This window comes from Syngnathus acus, chromosome 6 (genome assembly GCF_901709675.1).
Source record: "Syngnathus acus chromosome 6, fSynAcu1.2, whole genome shotgun sequence".
Lineage (NCBI taxonomy): Eukaryota > Metazoa > Chordata > Actinopteri > Syngnathiformes > Syngnathidae > Syngnathus > Syngnathus acus.
Genome location: NC_051092.1, coordinates 2,958,810 through 2,972,887, shown reverse-complemented (window position 1 = coordinate 2,972,887; position 14,078 = coordinate 2,958,810). Strand labels below are relative to the sequence as shown.

Below are 14,078 nucleotides of genomic sequence, written 5' to 3'. Positions count from 1 at the left end.
TAGGTGTCAAACTCAAGGCCAGGGGGCCAAATACGACCCGCAACGTCATTTTATGTGGCCCGCGAATACAAATTTGGCGTCGACTCGGTGTCATAACTAAAATTCCAAATTGTCTTCACTTTTTAAAAATAAAGCTATTGCTAGCAATGTTCATTTTTTAAACTATTTGAACAGTTTTTACTGATTTCAAAACTAGTTATTCATCAGATTATTGTGAAGCCTGTACCGTATCCGAGGGAAACTATGACGACAATGCGGCCTGCAACAAAAACGACTTCTACGACATTTACTTTAAAATAACGCTGATGTCATGTCTGCCTTGCGTCGATTTTGGCCAGTGCGGTAACGACAGAAAACGACATTGTTTGAATGAGCCTTAATAGTAGATCCTGACTTTGACGCGGCCACAATAACCTTACAATGCCACACTGTATGAAAGAATGCTTCGGGACATGAAAAAAAAAAAAAAAAGAATCAGCAGCAGCAAAGTCAACAACAACTCTTGTTTGTAGCCTTGACATTGTTGATCCTGTGAGGCACTAATGCCCCGAATTAGAGCAGATGAATGGGCCACTCTGTCGGTCATGACGGAGGAGGACGAGGGGGGGGGTTCTCTTGCCATCTTGTCTCTTCCTTTTCATCTTGTTCCCTTTGGTGAATCCCCGGTCCAAATGTTGTCCCCTTTCTTCCCGTCTCCATTTGGGGCCATCAAAAGAGAGGTGAACATGTGTCCAAATTCTCTGGGCCTCAGCTACAATATACAATGTGTTATTAGAGGCCAGACAGGGGTGGGAGGGGGCGAGTGGGGGGAAAAAAAAAACACACCTATGCACTCAGTCTAACATAACATAATCATGGCAGAAATGTACAGTACGCACACAAGTAGTGACGTTCATGCACCCGACTAGCGCACCTGCTGGTGCTCATTTGATGTCGGACCTGTTTGAAGCTAAATTCTTGTTATCACTGCCGTATAGTGCGATCCATTTTCAAGGTTTGGACGAGAGTACGTGGCTTTCATCTGAGACGATCCAGTCTATATAGGCGCCAACGGTCCGTCTGATGTTTAACATTTCAAACCCGGCCGGGTTGTGTTGATACCGTAGAAGGAAACGAGTGGAGACCGTACGTTGTCACCGGTTAATATCCTCCAATTTCTGTCAGCCTCCATGAAAGCAGACTGATAATATTTGCGGCAAATCCAAATAAAACATTTGCCATTAATTGGGGGGGGAAAAGAAATCTGCATTTTTTGGCCTATTTATGAACCAGAACCGTAATTTAATTAAAATTATTCTAAATGGGAGATATAAACATAATAATTAAAAGTTTTTTTTTTTTTATTTATTTTTAATTTTATTTATTTATTTATTTATTTATTTTTACAAACAATACTGAAAAAAAAGGAAACGGGTGAAAATCATAATGGCAAAGTGTGTCGGGCAGGCTGAGAGCGTACTTGGCTTTATTGTTCTAAAAATGTTCACTTCCCTTTTGAACAGATATTTGATTAACTATTTGGCAGCATTTCAAGCAATTCCATCCTCCATTTTCACAAGTGGAGTTGGTTGACACTCGAGCAGAACTCACTGCGGGCTTCCCTGGAGAATTCCTCCTTCATTCAGCATCCCCATCACCCCATTAGCCCGACCATCAGCCGACATAACGGCTTCCTCTTTCTCCGAGACACCTTCTTCATCCCCTTGTCTAATTCAGTTGCTTGATAATGATCTCCAATGCGGAAGGTAGTGTTGGAATCTTACCATCTACAAATTTCCACACTTTTACTGAAACTAAAGTAAATTGTTGGGAAATGGCAACGCAAACCTTCCCGCATTTCATCCCCTCCTCAAAGCCCGACCACTCGATGGAAATTCAAAGCCGTGGCTTGCTCTGAAATTAACGTCAATATGTCAATATGAAGTTGAAGAGACAAAAGTAAAGGGTCAACTTGTAGAATTGGATTCAAGAGATGCAATTATTTGTACTGAGTGTCTCGGGTCGTAAAGCTATCTCAAAAACGAAAATGGTCATTTATAACAAGGGCTTATGGAGCGCTAAGTGAAAAGCAGAACCAAGGTCCAAGACAGACTGCAACAAAATGGACAAAACATTAAGTGGGTTGTGTGTGTCATATTTTAGTGCCAAGTTCATTCATTGATGGACGCTTCCCTTTCATAGTAACCCAGTTCTGTACCTTCATGCAGAGGAATTTAATTGGCCTCTGTGACAATTATTTTTCCAAAACCATGGAAAAGTGTCAAAGTCCTTGACTGAATCCGAGTCATCTCGACTGTCGCATTTCCATTGGCTGCCATCAGTGACGACGCCACAACTGCGATTCAAATTTACAGCTAAAACCAGCGGCCGGGTAAAAGTCAGTAAGCCCCGCCCCCTTTCCCTGAGAGTTCAGTCGGGTTCGGCGGCATCGCTCGGCAGCCTTTAGGTGCCAAAAGATGTTTGATTCGTTTGCTTAACACTGGCAAATATGTGAAATACGGCAATAATGGTGAAATTGCGCTGTGTGTTTTATACATGTAGGGCATAAATTATGTCAGATGGCGCCAGCTCAACTCCGCCGTGGAACAGCTAGTCAATGGAGAGGGCAGGGAAAAGCAATGGAGCGAAGTAATGTGTAATCTTACTACTCAATGGGCTGTGCCCAGCAACGGGCCTCTGAATGCTGGAGGTGTCAGGGAGATAAATAGCGGAGTGTCCCCCTCGAAAAACATGATTAATACCCCGCCCGGTGACGCTGCTGAAGATGAAGTGGGAGCAGCTGGCTCAGGCAGCGTCGGCACGCAGGGAGAGGTGGGAGGGGCGGTCGGGAGCGAGCGCACTAGAGCAGAGAGGGCAAAGAGTAGGACATCCTGGCAGCTAGGGGATAGCAAGGCAAAGGCAAGGGCAATGCGGGCCACCGTAGGCACAGGAACTCTCATCTCCTCTCGTCTGGCCTTGTACACCGCTTCATTTGTTTTGCCTTTTCTCGTGGTTTAGAATCGCAAACTTCCGTAATGTGGCGCTAAATGAAGCGGAAAATGCAACGGCGGCAAAAGCCGGAGTATGAATGCTTGTTTTGTTAGCACGTGAATCAGGAGCACCTCATTCCGTTTTGAGGGTGGAGTGTTCCAAAGTTTTCCAGTGGATTATTTTTAGTAGTGATATTTTTTGTTCGATTTCAAGATAGCATAACAGATCTCAAGCTAGCATAACAGATTGTGCGCCATTTGAGAGCTTCTGCTTTGTGACTCTAATGCCTACTCGAAATCCTTAGTTCATTTGACGTGAACCGGCGCAGCTCGGATGTCTCAAGGGGTCCGCGAAACAAACCATAAAACAATTACAAACCTCCAAAATTCTTCATAAAACACTGAGAAAAATTCATTACGTGTTCCTTACGAAAGGATGCTGAGGAATTGTTGAACAAAATTCCAGTCAAACTTTTCTGGCCCAGAATCTGCTAGCATATTTCAGGGGCTGGGGGGGAAGTGCCCCTGTACCCCCCCCCCCCCCCCCCCCCCACCTCTAGCTCCGCCCGTGAGTATATGTCAAAGTAATGCTTTCGATCTTGGCGAGCAAATTTCCAACTGGGGAAACAGAGTCAAGTTATCGGGCCGGTTTTGTTGTGTGTGTAAACATGTCGAGGGGTGGGCTACTTTTTCACGGTTTAGAGGCCCCAACCCTCCCCTCACACAATTAACTTTTCCACTGTAATGAGATGATTGATATGCTGGAAGTGTGGGCTTTAAGGAGATATTAATCATTCCCTCTAGTAATTTTAATCATGCGTTCCATCATCCCCAGCTGCTGAGGATCACCTTCCTAGCAAACAAAGGGCAGCCACACCACTTGCATAGTCATTCTGTTCTAGTTTAACTTTATTTTATGCTGGTTCCCTCCCATCTGTTCACACAAGCCTCGGCGGCCCACGTCGCACGTCCTCAAGCTGGGGAAGCGGCGTGTGGGTGGGTGATTCTACCGCTGTGTGTGTACGCGCACGCTTGCGCGTAAAGTTTCCAAACACGGGCATCTTTTGAAATGGTAAATCTCATCCCCCGGGTACGTGACGGCTTGGTACAACGCCACCGCTACCGTGAACACAACACGTACAGGAGCAGCGCACGGACAAGCGTAGTCATACGTTGAGATATGCACACGCACTAAAAACGGAATTTTGGGGGTGTCATGTCTAAAAATATTTTCTGAAAAAATAATCCTGTGAATACCCCGGAAATAGCAATTGTTTACTGTAATAAATATAATATCATAATAAAATGAGAAAATGCAAATTAAATAAAAATAAAATAAACAAATAAAATATTTTATTGCTGTCTATACGTAAACACATTTCCCGCTTGACAAGTTTGGTTAATACTCACTTAATCATGCGCAAAGTTAATGACGCCCCGCTGACAGATATTCCATCATGGTTGCAAAAGTTTGCAAAAGTTCTTGAAGGGGGCTTGTCTGTTCGAGCACATAATCGTATCGCTCGCAGCCTGCGCAAGCTAACCGATGGGGACAATTTTTACCTTGGTACAAATTCAAGTTGTGTCACCACTCTGGGAAAAAAGATACTTAATGTGTCTCAGAGATTTCATAAGTGCTCTCAGTTAGAACCTAATCTCAGCTGGTAAGAATTCAAACAAAGGAAAGTAGTACCAAAGGAGGTCAGTGTGAAGGGAGGGCGATTGCCGTTTGATGTGAACAAGCATCGCTGTGATCTTTTTAGTTTTCATCGCTGCTCATAAACGTTGTCACGACTTCCCACTTGTCACGGAGCTAAATCACCTCAATAGAGCCGAGACGTCATTTTTTTTCATGGGGTGCTTTAAAAAAAAAAAAAAAAAAGAAAACATGACGACTTCAACAGAGCCCTCATTATTCCCCACCTTGCCTTCCTACCTTGGCAGTCCTGCTCCAACGCATGACTAAAAGACAATTAATTCTAATAATAAGGGCTTGAGCTATCATTCCTCATTCTGGCAGGCCTCTTTTTCCATAGGGGCACCGAGGGAGTGCCCCAGCCATGGATCTGTGCTACACACATGAACCTCTGACAGATGTTGAGTGAGCAGCTCGCTTAATCGCTACGCTACCTTACAGCACCTGCACCCAAATGAAAAAACTTGGAGCGAGTGTGTGGACGTGATCTTGAAATACTCGACAGTCGAGAAATGTTAAAAATGTTAATTTAGCGTGGTAAAGTACATTGTGTGAATATATCTTGAGGAAAAAAATGAAATTGGCTCTAATTTTAATCTGCTTTTCTGACACAAAGGCTATTTTCCTCGTGAAAACAAAACAACAAAACAAGCATAATTTCTCTGAAAAAGCTTCAATTTTCAAAATTCTTGCCGCGTTATACTAAGGTTGAATTTCATGAAGTCTGTCGTTAGCAGACAAGCTAATACCGCTGCCTCTCACAGGTCAAACCCGGAACTACAGCAAACATTTGCGGTGCTGTGTATCAAATGACCCCACGCCGTACAAGACCAGTAAGAACACGTCTTGCCTTCTTTTCCGTGTGCAAGTTAAAATGCTAAAAATAACGTCGTGTACTTGTCGAAAACAGTGTGGTAATATCGCTGCCCTTCCATCCAGACAGGAAGTTTGCAGCTTCAGGCGTGAATGAAAACAATAACCTCACACTGTAGCAATTACCGCCGTCCCTAAAACTCACTAAAATAGATGCCAGCGCCTCGGCAGCACTTAGAGCATCCCACACAACCAGCTCATTAGACCCGGCGTGCGCTCCCTCAGAACTGAGCCGCGGGAACAAATACAATAACACCTGAGCCGTGTTCACCGTGTGCCATTTTTCCGCTTTAAAAGATCTGAAATGCAGCCATGCCACTTAAATGATATTCTACACCCCTCCTCTTTTTTTGTCCATGCTACATGTTAGCGGGCAGGCATATTAATCACACTCACAGCCACTAATGCTAACAATCAGTCAACACAGTTGGCCAGCCTCTCTATCTCGAGAGACGCGGAGGTTTGTCCTGAGGCCTGCTGTGTCGTCCTGCTAGGTCATACCACCAAAAAAAAAAAAAGAAAATCACTGAAACATTAGTCAACAGAACGCCCCTGTTGTTTAGAATAGTCAGTGTTGATGCTGAGAAACAAGCTAGTGCACCTACAATGTAATCATCAATTTTTTCATCGCTATTATCCACGAATTTTAACTTGGAGGACAAAATTAGGTCAATAGAAAATCTGATTTATTTATTTATTTTATCAACCCATAATTAATACACAATGTCAGTAAGCCTATAAGATTTTGGTGAATATACGTATCTTGTATAAATAATAATAATAATAATAATAAATAATAATATAACATAGCTAACAAACAAACAAAATGTGAATATATCTTATTTAATATATCAATAATATATAAATAAAAAAATATGTATAATATATAAATAATACAACATAGCAAACAAAGAAACAAAACATATTCACCAATCTCGGTAAAGCTGTACAGAGAGAAAAAAGATATCCATCACATTTTTACCAAGACCGTGTCGAAATGAGGCACACGTTTGTCAGCAGAGTGATTTTCCGCAACATATGCCGAGCAGTCAAGTTTTGAGAGCTAAACAGCTGTGTAGTTCAGCTGAGAGGAAGCTTCCCACTGAGCTCCAGTGATCTCTCCCCGAGTGTCATCCGCCAACAGCGTGAGGCAGAAGCGGCACGTTTGGATTCCCGCCGTACTGAACGACAACGTCAAGCTGACGGCTGTGACGGCACCAAATTAATAAGCAGCCTGCGCGAGAACCGAGTCGCAAATCGATGAGGTGGATTTTGTCGTGTAGTTTGGAAGCCGTGCAAATTATTGAGCATCAAGGTAGCGTAAAGAGTGCATCTGTGATGGCTGTCAGCGCTTGACTGTTCAGATGGTGCACAAACTGACAGCGGGTGGTCTTTCTGTCTTCTTCCACACTGTGGTGGTGTCATTTTTTTTTTTTGCTCTGACGCCTATCCATTTTTTTTGAATCCATGCGTCAAACATTGGGGATGAAACTGACGGTGGCAGTGACACTGAGAGGCGATCCGCTGGCAACATCTGCTTGTTGCCGAGAGGAAAAGCCTTCTGCTGGACTTGATGCCACATGCCGCCGCTGTTTGTTCACAAATGTTTCGCCTCAGTTTGTTCTGATACCGATCCAGATTGTTCATTCTGTAAAGCGACGTGGTGTCAGCGTGTACGGGAGTTTGCATCAGACTACAAATCATTGAGTTTAGAAAAATCTGTCTTGACACTAATTACTTGGGAAGAATAGATTTTTGTTTTAAATAACAGGATGTTTTTATGGATAACACGACATTGGCTCTTTTGCACTGGCGGAGCTAGGGGGGGGGCAGGGGCATGCCCCTCCCTCCCTGAAATGTGCTTGGAGCCAGATAATTGAATATTAACTTGTCTGATTCTTCCAATGAAGAGCAGCATCTTTCTTTGAATTCACTCTGGACTTAATTTTTTTTTTAAATTATCATTAAATAAGTTATTTTTTTTACCTTTAAAAAGTAACTTCTGGTGTGTGCACCTCAATACAGGAACTAATTTGCATAGTGGGGTAAGAATACTGGAAGTGACAGCAATGGAAAGCTATGTTGGAATATTCCAAAATATTTTTCTGCCGTTATTTCTACGATCCAAGATGGCAGAATTTTAAACCCATTCTCGGCGGGCTGTAGTTCAATACGGCTATACCGTACTGCCATCAGTCATGTCACACTTGATGTGTCAAAGTGCACGGCGGGTAGATGTAAAAGGCAAAGAGTGGAATGAAAACCACAACAAAATGTAAAACATTTGTTGTAGGCTGGCGCAGGGTTGGAAGTCACTTGGCTGATTCTGTGGCCCCAGGGAGGGCCAGCACTGAAATGCTCTCTGACCATGAAATGGCCCCGCACGGTAATGGTGCTTAATGGCTATGTGGTGCCGAGGCCGGGAAGACGAGCATGTTGACTGAGACACAGGCTGGCGATAATGTTGTACTCCACAAAAGCTTGATGTATATTTTATTCGCAAATTGTAAGATATGATGAAGCACGCCGGCATGTCGGAAGACGTTCAGCTGTTCTGGTGTCATAGGACTCGAGAGACAATTTACCATGAGGGAAAAATCAAATTCAGGACGACACCAAACATCCATTTTGACTGCGTTGACCTTTTTACATGGCAATATGCCTCTTCTATCCTTTTGCCCTTCGACTTTGTGCCCAGTGAACCGCAGATGACGCAGGTCATTCTCGTGGCCGCTTTCATTTACCGCTCCCAAGTGCTCCGATCTGCCATATTGCCCTCCTCACCGCAAGGTTTCATCAGCCAAACCATCCAAAGAGCAAAACCCAGGGGCAAGACGCAGCTATGGAGACCCCCTAACAAAGCCACGGCATATCGAGGATCCTTCTCGCCCTGAGGAGCTCGCTATCTGAAGGCCAGCATGTGACATTACTAAGGTGATCCATGTTAGTGTCTCTCTCTTAAAGGTCATGATTAACAGACAAGCCATTGAATAGTCCCACTAAGTAGAACAGTCGGCGTTGGAACACAATCTGATCCCGGGGTTGTTTTTGAAAACAAAGAATACATTCAAATGCAACACTTTGGTCTAGCTGGCAATGGCAATCAAAATGTCAACGAGAAAATCCTTTGATAATTAAACAAAAAATGTCTCACATGAGCGGTGCTCAGAAGTTTTTTATTTTGGACGCTCTCGTGCTCTTGTCAATTGCCGTAAGCAGATGATGTCCTGTTCTAGAAGTCTTTGATGAAACTGATCATCGCGTCCTCCATGAAAATTGTCAATTATGAATCGTTCTTCCTAGAGGAATGAGTGTTCTAGATTTGTGATTTATGTTCGTCCACTTGTACCCCCCCAGCTGGCAGGCCAGATAATTGATTTTTGGGTATTCACGATTTTTTCGGGAATTTTTTTAACGACTCTCCACGTCCCCCTTAAGGATTTTACAAGGAATCTTTCCTTGAATTGTTTTCTGAATAATTTGTGAGGGTTTAATTTTTATTTTGATATCTTTGCCCCCCCCCCCCCCCCCCCCCGTAAAAAAATCCTAGCTCCGCCAGCGCTTGTTGTGTGATCACACCGCGCACAAACTAACACCCAAAGAAAATCTCCACGCTGACTGACTCCGCCGAGTCTTCCTAATCACATTTGACGACAAGTCGCGTTGAGTCATCGGCTGTGACGGCCGCGGCGAGGAGAGGCGAAGACGACCAAGGGTTAAGCTGCGAACCTCTTCTGACAACGCTTGTCTGAGGAAGCATTAGCCGGCGCAATGACAAGTGAAATATGGGGTCGACTATCAGTCATTCATCAATGAGCCCGTCTTGTCGTCATTTGAATTTGGAGCGCTAGGCGATATTAACCTTCGTCACCCACCCTGAGTTGCGTCGGACAGCCTGGCACTGCCTGAGACTGACAGGCACGGTATCAGAGTAACTGTTGGGCGTCACTCCAATAAATGCTTTCAGGCACTTGGAGACATGGAGAAAGTGGTCTCAGCATGATGACTGGCAAGTGGAGGAAAAAACAAACTACATTTTGACTGAAACAGCTAAAATTCACTCCTCTTTGCCTACTGAATAACGCGGCCTCACCGTTCCAATACTTGATGACATGTGTACAGTAATCCCTCGTTTATCACGGATAATCGGTTCCAAAAACCACCCGCGATAAGTGAAATCCGCGAAGTACCGTCACCAACAAGAAGTACTGGGCAGGCTAACGAGTTAGTGGAAAGATGCTAATTCACGATCGTGCTAACACGCGAAAACGGACTTCTAAAGGAATGTAAACGAACATTTGGAGCAATACTACATTGTCCTAAAGGTTAGACACATGGTTCCACAATTGAAAAGTTTTATTTTGACTTTTAAATGTTGTTTTAATTTGGAAAAAAAAATCCGCGATGTAGTGAAGCCGTGATAAACGAAACGCGAAGTAGCGAGGGATCACTGTATAGTATTCATCCACACTCTATTAATTGGTTCCGTAGGTATCGTCTTGTTTTTTCTTCCATCAGTATTTTCAAATGAATAACTGAAGGCACTTTTCAGCGCTTTGGTTTAAAATGGCCGCGCTCATCTACCTGCCAAAGATGGATAATAATCCTGGAAATGACTCCCTTTGGAGAGAGAAATTAACCTAGATTTCCATATCAAAGCGTTATGAATGGAGCTCCTTTTCCCTGCCTGGCCGCTCTGTTTAAAGAAAGCCGGTCGGTGGAAGTAGCCCGCAGTGATGCACGGCGGCCCCGCGTACAAGGCTCCTTTCTTCAACGGCAGCAACGCCGCAACAGAGGAAATCAGCGGCTTTGCGCCACGGCAAAGAATGAGATCACTGGGCTTTCTGCGCAAGGTCAACTCTGAGGCGAGGCGCGGCGCCGTTTAAAATTCAGTCCCATCCTTTGGCGAGCACTTGAAAGACACAGTACCAGCCGGGGGAACCCGCTCGCCATTATGCAAAGAGGCGATGGACTTAAAGTAGCTACGTAATCTTAATGAATGCTGGGATCTGTGTGGGGGGGGGAGTCAAGTAGACGAGGCTCAGACACGCATGGTGAATAATCTTGCGTCAACAAGAAGCAACTAGCTCCCTCCGTCTCAATGGATGCGTGTTTACAGTGAGACAAGTTCAAAGGTTTGCTGCAAAAAATAAGTGGAATAAATTTCCGAGTGAGCCGTTTTATCGCCATGTAAATAAAAAAAACATCTGTATGTAATTACCAACAGATGATAATTGGTACTATTTATTATTTTATGTATTTTTTTGCCAGCAGTTTGTTCATTTGTTTATTTTCCTTCCCCGTGATGACCTATGTCATCATCCCCGGCCGCAGAGACTTAAAGCAAAACGACAGCCATTAGCTGACATGTCACACAATGTCGGGGTCTCGTTCTGGCCCGCTGCCTGCTGGCTGTGTCCTTTGCTTTGCCCACTTGGCTTTGCGAGACGGCCAGGACATCGAGCCTGACACATCGGAACCGCCGCTCCCTCTCGGTGCCCTCTTTCATTCCCACTATGGGAGGGTCCGAGCCCGCAGAGATGGAGCTGTCCAGAGACCCGAGGCCCGCCGGGTTTGACTGGGCCAAGATCCGATCAAGCCTGGAGTAGAGGGTCATTTTCTTCCTTGACTTCCACTTGCTATGATCTCTGAACCGATTCTGAAAAGGTCCCCTGACTTGATATGAGCAGACAGCCCCCCCTCCCCTGAAAGCTGCCTTCGGTTCGGCTTGCCTAGCCCGGAATGGGAAGAGCGAGGTCAGGCTGGAGGAAGGCATGGAGAGAAAGGGGGGAGGGAGGGGGGGGTTGTGGGCCGATAGCAATGCTTCAGGTGCAGATGGCACACTGTTTTATGTGTGGCCTCAATGGAGTATGTCAGCCAAGCTACTGGAGGCATTTAACATGGGAAGATCACACAAAAAACATTGTCATCCCAAATCCAGAGCTTCATTAGCAAAGGTCATTTGCGTGACAGCCCATCCTTAATAGATGGACGATGAAAGCGGGTGGAAAGAGAATGTCATTTCAACAAATAGTTTTTATAATGAAGCATAGATGCAGGAAGCAAAATATATAAAAAATATAATATATAAATTATCATAAAATAAATTTAAAAAAATAAATATATATATAGTATTCAAATATTATTTTAATATAATATATTATATCTATCACGTTATTAATTATTAAATATTATTTAAATGAAATATTTGATAGTCATGATGGGATTTTCATTCACATACTTACTGTAATTAGGATTTTTTAGTGTTAACTTTTTTTCCTCATGGTTTTGCAGGTTCTGCAAAATCGGTAAAAACTACACATGCCACCCAAAATTCCGAATTCCTAACCTGGAATGTACCCACGCTTGTGTTAGCTTCCTGTCTTCCTCCAAAATTCCCAAAACAGCTACATTTCCGCATATTGGGGTGATAAGATGGAGCCTGACACTGAGCCCCAAGTAGCAAGCCTCGAAAAAGCCACGCGAGCGAGAGGTCGGCAGAGGTGAAGCAAAGATCCAAGTCCCGTCCCGTTGTGTGACATGTTCCCCTTTGCCCGCTCACCCCGAAGGCTCGGTGTCAGTGTTAACACTTCAAACGCTCAATATCTTCACCAAACACAAAGGACACAAGCGCTTCGCTATCCACATCCTTTCCTCCAGGAAAGGCAGATATGGATCCTTCCCAAAAGGTCACCGGCGGCTGAAGTTTCAATGATTAAGCGCGGCGGCTTTGTTGTTTGACTTTTTTGCCGCTGAAAAAATCTACTTTTAGGTGCAAATGGCCTCGTTACTTACGTACGAGAATGGAATGGAATCGTTTTCTATATGTCAATCTTAAATTGCAAGGGGTTGTCATTTTTTTTCTGTGTTTGATAGTTTTGTTATTAATGCTGACTCAAAATGTCAATAAGGGGGAGAAAATGACATTTTGAAACCGTGCATATCGGAATCAACAGAAATATTGTTGTCCGCCAAGTGGTGATTCGTAAAATAATCACGTATGTCTCGACTTCTCCCTTCTTCAGAACCAAGATGTCTCCCGATTCCCTGTAAACTTGGGTCACAAAAAGGTTGCATGACCCTAAAGCACAAAGACAGAACTGAACCTCAACAAGACTCTCAAATAGTCTGCTCGGCAACAGGTGACAACAACATTGTCAATCAAAAAGAAAGGGGAAACACATTCATGTAAGTAATATTTATTACTTTTCATTCTAATGACACTCGAGTCGATGTTCCATACTTTGGCACCTGTTCTAAGTTGTTGGTAAACGCTCGTTATCAAGCTAGCTTAAACGGCGTTCACCACGCGGCTGTCGTGGCGGGAACAAAACGTTCCCAATTCCAGGGGTGGATTTTTTGAAGCCTTTGTCTTCAGCAAAGAAGACTTCGGTGAAGGGGCGATACAAATATTTAGGGTTAAGTAGAGGTCAATATGTTGCTTAAATGGGGTACGGAATTTTCAAAAAATGTTAACGATCCAGATCTTAACTTTTCTTGCCTTTCTACTCCCAAACAAAATCTGAAGTATTTTTAAAAACACACTCTCCCCCCCCCCCAAAAAAAACTTGCGAACAGACGAAACAATTGTCTCCACTTTTACCTGTTCATCAAATCATGCAGCGACCCACATACCGTTTCTGGCTAATCTCTCCAAAGACTGAGATCTGATTTCAAGGCAGCGCGAGGTGATTCAGCAATCAATGCGGTGAGGTCCGCCGCTGCTCTTTGAAGGAATCTCTAGTGAGGTGACGATGAAACTCCTCGCTGATTACCGTAATTTTCGGACTATAAGTCGCACCGGAGTATAAGTCGCACCAGCCATAAAATGCCCAAAAAAGTGAAAAAAACCATATATATGTATATAAGTCGCTCCTGAGTATAAGTCGCCCCCCCACCCAAACTATGAAAAAAACCGCGACTTATAGTCCGAAAATTACGGTACTGATCTCGCTTCTCCACGAGCTAGCTAGAGGACGCACTTCCATTTTGAATACCTTCTTCCCGTTTTACCTGTAAGCGGGCGACACGTGGCGAAAAATAAAGCAGAACGTCGGATAAATACATAATTGTTTGTTCAAGGATGTTTTTGCACAAAGTGAGACCTTACCGCGTGGAATGCTCCGCAGGAAGTCTCTTGAGGGAAGGTCTCATTTTCTGCCTCCCGCCGTGAAATATTCAGCCGGCCCCGAAAATAATACGGGAACCGTTTCAAGGCTTAGCACCTTTCAGATATTCTGGCAATAATGGACAGGGGCATTAAATGAAGCGCGGCCCTCTCGTAGCAAAAAGGGGAGTGGGGGGGGGGGCAGAGGTTTGGAGTCTACAGCCGGGCTTTGGCATAATACTAATGACGGTTGAAGTGCCGTGTAGATATACGGCGCGGCGTCGTGATTAGCCGAGGATGAGCCTGCGAAATACAGCCGACACTTTTTTTTTTTTTTCACCTTCAGTCATTCAAGGTCTGTTATGGTTTTGGAAAACAAACAATAAGCGCATAATTGATGATAAATAAAATAGCTACGTTTCACCAGTGAATG

The 14,078-nt window shown here is 44.0% G+C and overlaps 1 protein-coding gene across 1 annotated transcript in view; it reads left to right on the top strand.

Annotated features, from left to right (window-relative positions):
* The window catches only part of mctp2a (multiple C2 domains, transmembrane 2a), a 157,750-nt gene that overhangs the window by 62,717 nt on the left and 80,955 nt on the right, over positions 1 to 14,078 (top strand). Inside the window, exon 26 of the transcript XR_005098410.1 lies at positions 12,564 to 12,726. The gene's annotated coding sequence lies outside the window, so the exon portion shown is untranslated. The remainder of the gene's footprint in view (positions 1 to 12,563; positions 12,727 to 14,078) is intronic.